The sequence below is a fragment of the Pelobates fuscus genome, chromosome 4 (genome assembly GCF_036172605.1).
Source record: "Pelobates fuscus isolate aPelFus1 chromosome 4, aPelFus1.pri, whole genome shotgun sequence".
In the NCBI taxonomy this organism is placed as follows: domain Eukaryota; kingdom Metazoa; phylum Chordata; class Amphibia; order Anura; family Pelobatidae; genus Pelobates; species Pelobates fuscus.
Window position 1 is genome coordinate 330388497 of NC_086320.1, and position 6000 is coordinate 330394496.

The following is a 6000-nucleotide window of genomic DNA, read 5'->3' on the forward strand; positions in this document are numbered from 1 at the left end:
AGGCCTTGGAACTTGTATCCAGTCCTTCGAGATTTTTGCCGGTGATTTGCGGTGTTCCATTGGGCGATCTTCTCCAGTACTCTGAGCAAACGTGATTTTCCATTCCGTCAAGAGATGAATTCCTTCAGCTTCGGTTTTTATCTGGTGTTCGATGCCGTTCCTCTTCACTATTAGTCGAGTAGGATATCCCCATTTGTAGAGGACAGTTGCTTGGCGTAGTGCTTTAGTGATGGTTAAGAGCGATTTCCGTTTTGCAAGTGTGGCCGCGGACAAGTCAGTGAAAAGCTGGATCCCAGTGTATTCCGCTGGTATGTCCGTGGTATCCCTGATTTTGCGCATGATCATTTCTTTTGTGGTAAAATAGTGTATTCGGACAATAACATCACGCGGTACAGTATTCGCCAGAAATCGTGGCTTTGGTAGTCGGTGGATGCGATCTATGCACAAATCACAATCTTCAAGTTGCGGGCATAGAGTTTTAAAGAAAGTCTGAGTGTAGGCCTTGAGTTCCATCGCTGTGACAGTTTCGGGGATGCCGCGCAGGCGGATATTGTTGCGCCTGTCGCGGTCCTCCTGGTCCGCCACCTTAGCAGTTAGGAAATTCACTTTTTCTGCAAGTGATTCATAGGTGTCTGCTAAATTATTGTGAGCTTCTATTTGCCATAGTAGAAAGTAAAATACATATACAAAACATTTGCATATTAGTTCAAATCTGGAAAGCTTGCGATTCTATAAACTAGTATAGACTCAACTGTGGGGTATGAACCTTATCAACTTTAACCATTGAAATTATTCCTATGCACAGTTTGTCTCACTGAAGATGTACTCTTTCTGGTGAATCTTGAACCTGTGTGTCCATGTGGTGCATGTACCTGTGCTCTGATATGTCTGCTTTGGCAGAATCAGTGTGCCAGGTCAGCCCAAGTTAAGTCAGGGGCCTAGAATGAAAGTGAGCAGTTTCCCCTTATCTGGCTCCATGTGATGTAGTAGGAGAGTAGCAAGAAAAGGGTGGTATATGTTTATTATAGGCCTCACTCATCTTTCTGGTATGTATTCATGAAACTGAGCCATGGGCTCCAACATTCAGTGTAGAATGAGTATGTACGAGCAAGCGAAGGATTGGTTTTCTTCCATCAGTCTTATGCTTTCCACTGCGCTCAGCGGCCATGTGTCTGTGTACCTGACTCCTGCAACATTTTGATGGATGACGGCCACTGCGGATCCACACCAAATTATAGCCCCAGGTCCGCCCACTTTGATGATGACATTGGTGTGCGTGTGACGTCATGCAGGAGACGCGCGCACATGTTCTGGGGTCAAAGGACGATTTCGGCCTATCAGATTTGTAAAGGGCTTATTTAAACACAATTTTACTTTTCCTCATTGCCCTGTAGTGGTTTCTCTTAGTGGTTGTCCGAGAGTGTGTTCCTGAGTGTTTATTTCTGGTTATTGACTTTGGATTTGTTTTGACTTCCCTGTATTCTGGTATCCTTGACTTTTGGCTTTCCCTTATCGTTGTGTCCCATTCCGTGTCCACGACCTTGGCAAGTATTCTGACTATTCTTTGATACGTTAAGTCCGGCCATTTTAAGGCCCGGTAAGACGTTACATTTTAGTCCTAGGTGTGATACAATTCTACATGCTGGATCAACTAATAATCCTGACAGTGTTCTTTTAACCTGGGAATTGAGTATTTGTTGCAGCTTCGATCTGTGGTATGTTAGACTCTTGTATGTTTCTAGAGACTGGTTATGTTTATGTCTTTCCTCTAAGCATGTAGATTCTAGAAACGATCTGGCTTCCGCATCTCGTTCTTTCTTTTTGTTTGATTCTGGAGCGATCAGATGACCTCTGACCACTGGTGTATTGGCCTCCCAGACACTGTTATCTGAAATGCCTGTATTCAAGTTTTCATTGAAATAACATCGTAGCATATTCGATACCTGCAAGACTAATCCAGGATCGTTTAGTGAGAGGTCATTCAGTTTCCACTGGAAGGTTGGATGGGATTCGAACGGCAAGAGACAGGGTGCATGTTCTGACCACGTAATAAGTACGTGTCGGCATTCCTCTTTCAAGTATATAAACCTATGAGATTATGTCTATTGAAGTCGGTTTTAGTGGAAGGTGAATAGTACGAGTAGTCTTCGGCGTGAGGGTGTAGGATTCGCCAGCTATCACATAATTGAGCGTGGTCGAGAAAGTGGTTAAAGCTACTGCGTGCGGAAGTTTGGTACATTGTGCCACTACTCAGATGGCTGCTAGAGGCAGTGGTGTATCCTGGTTTTGTGCTGCCCTGTGAGAGTTTTTTTTTTGGGGGCTAAACTTGCTTTAGCATTTTGCAATATAAAACCTAAATTTCATCTATGCGTGGTTTAGGTAGCAAAGGTGTTAAGGTGGATAATTGTATCTATTATTTTTTTTTTATTAGAAAAAATGTTTGCATTTTTAGTGGAATAGCTTCCTCACCAGGCCATTCAAATTATCCATTTCATCTTTGATGCAACAAAATAAAATTGTTTAACTAGTTTACTAGAATTCTAGTCCTTATTTGCCTATGTGTGCTTTTAACAATTTGTGTTTTGTTTTTTTAATCAAAGGGATGCTAATAACATGTGATAGCCACCTCGAATAAAAAAAACATTAATTTTAAAGTGATACAAAAATTGCATCTTGGCTGTTTAAAAAAATATTTTATGTTTTAAATCTGTTTTTGTGTAAAGACAATATTGGGTGAATAAATCACTTTTAAAACTGGTTAGAATATTAAATATTCAATAGAAAAAATTTGAAAATACAACATCCATATGTATTGACAGATCATATCATAAGCCAAAGCCGTGTATAATTTCTTTTAAAACATTTTTGAAGTTTGGAATGCTTTTTTCTATAGTTTGTGTAGTTTACAGCCATATTAGCTTTTGAGGTTGGAGATGAAATTACTATCATATGTCATATAAGGTCACATAATCTATATTAATTACATTAGAAAAGAGCTGTTGTCATGTACATATCTATATCGCAACTCCCAGTGAGGTGGAATTTGGAATTTAGGAATCCCAAGCTCTGTCAGTATTTTAATTGCTAAGATGCTGATCTTGCATTTACTGAATATATAAAGGATTGAATGCTTTACAAAGGCTGGATGGGTTTACCCTTCTTACTGGATAGCAATTCCTCCATTAAAATGTGTGGGACAATTGCAATTCACTAAGCAGATTACCCTGCTTTAAAATCCAGTCCAATAAGTACGATGTTACCCTGTGAGTTGTAAATACCAAGTTATTATTATTATTATTATTATTATTTTTGTTCAGGAAAAATAATATATTGTCAATGAATTAAGATATTGTGTGTTTGATTTAAAACATTTAGTAAATTGGCTGTCCATATGTTAATTAAAAACATAACTATAAAAATATACAAAAATTGCTATTGTCACCCCCTTCCTACCCCTCTACTCCCCCCCTTCCTTCCCCTTCCCCGCCGTACGCTGAACCTATGTACAACAAGTAATGTGATAAAATATGTAGCACTTTACCCTCAACCCCCCGCAACACAAATTCTATAGCAAGAGAAATACCCGAGACACGCAATAAGCGACATGAGAAGATACGTAACCTCCCCTGCCACCTTCACAAACTCTCCCATCTCCCTGACCCAACTGCACTTTAGATATCTAGACGCTAAGAGTACTGTTATACATGCATCATCTCTTACCATACCCAACAATTCGCTTGGTACCCAAACTCCCAGGCTACCACGAAAGACGTACCTTGAAACTCACATCATACAGACTTACACGAACAAAGGCAAATTCAAGGAACGCAAATGTTAATCTTGAAACCAAATGAAACTGTACTCTGTTTGAAATGTAACCACCCCCCCTTTTTTTTCTTCTCTCTATTCTGTAACCCCAAGCAGCACTTACCCATGCATGAAAAAAAATAAACATTATAAATAAAGAATTTATATAAAAAAAATAATGCATTTAGAAAAAGAAAAGCATACGACCAGGTACCCTATCCCCCACCTTTTGTTTCTTTACCCTACCCCAAACCCAAGTCTAAAAAAGATTGAATATTGATAAGAAGGTAATAAGTGTATACTGGCAAATGATATATGCTGAAACTAACAATGAACGACTAGTACATGTATTTGTAATGTTTGACTGCCATAACAGTACATGTATATTCTGCAAAAACTGTACCACAAGCTCTAACTCCCTGTTTTCTTTTCTGTACCCCCACTCCATAAAACAAAAAATCTTTCAAAATAAAGAATTTATTTAAAAAAAAAAGACTATGTAGCACTTTATGATGGTGGGTGCAATGGAACCACATTCATCCATGAGAACATTGTGTGTCACAGTGCCATCTATTGGTTGTATGTTCCTAGTCACAGAAATATGGGTTTATAGCTACCTGGAAGAAGGAGAAGCAGAGGAATCAAACCCAGCCTGAAAGGTGGATAACAGGCAGAGAAGTCGACACCTGGCTGGAAGGAGGACAGGCAGAGGGATCGATACCTGGCTGGAAGGAGGACAGGTGGAGGAATCGATACCTGGCTGGAAGGAGGACAGGCAGAGGGATCAATACCTGGTTGGAAGGAGAACATGCAAGAGGTGGAGAGCTGCCTGGAAGGCACCAGTGGTCACTGATAATGGAGGAGAAGGGACAGGTCTAAATTCCAAGCTGGGGACTGCAACCATATTCCTGTTAGATTGGATATTAAAGCCACAGTATAGTCACCCAAACAACTTTAGCTTAATTAAGCAGTTTTTAGTGTATAGATCATGCCCCTGCAGTCTGATTGCAACAATTCTCTGCCATTTAGGAGTTAAATCAATTTTGTTTCTGTTTATGCAGCCCTAGCCACAACTGTGACTCATACAGCATGCATTATTATTACTATTATTATTATTATTAACATTATCACCATTAATATAGTGCCAACAGATTCCGTAGCACTTTACAATATTATGAAAACAAAATGGTTTAATCTTAATTTAGGTTGAACTAATTGTAAAGGTTTTTTTTTCCCCTGATCTGTAAATTGAACATTAATCACATACAGGTCTAGCAAGCTATTAACAGAGCAAGAGATAAGAAATTCTTAATTAAACAGAATTTGCAATAAATGAAGTTCACAAATTAGAGCTCTCTTAACGGGAAGTGTTAAGGAAGGCTAAGTCACATGCAGGGAGGTATAACTAGGGCTGTGTAAACAAAGTGATGTGCCTCATAAATGGCAGAGAATTGAGAAGTGAGACTGCAGAGATATGATTTATACACCAAAACTGCTTAATTAAGCTGTTTTGGTGGCTATAGGGTACCTTTAAACATAAAAAAAAAAAATCCATAAATAAATAAATTAAAATATTTGCAGTAGTAAAAGTGTCTTATATAGCTTTTCTATAGTGACCCATTTCAGATTTTTCAGATTTTTCCACTTGACCAATACATTGATCCATTTAAAAAAATATCATAATCTGTAGGCCTTCACAAAACATATAAGCATTATCTGCAAGTATATAAATATCTAGTGTTGAAATTTGTACAGTTTTCAAACACTAAATTGGAACTAAGTTAATCACAGATGCGTCCATTCAGATGGAAAATGCAAAGTTTTATTTAATCTGCAAATTAAAATAAGAGAATAATAGCAATAGCAAAGTATTTGGACCAACAAACTAGCTACTATAGCAAAAAATTAATGTAACTGATGTTTATATGGTGCGCTTACATGACCTTCTGCTGGATGCAGGTTATAAAATAAGGTTCAGGGACTCATCCATCATCAGTCAAAATTCTTAAATATATTCAAACTGCCTTTAATTTCATCTAGTTAATTCTGATGAAGCTAAAGGAGGAAGCAAAGTTGTAGAAACATGTTTAGCAAGCCTCATATCTACTAGGGAACATTATGGAGAATATGCTGTGCTAGCAGCCTCTGTGGATAAAATATATGGCAGCATTGTGGAATAAAAGAGTATAGCAA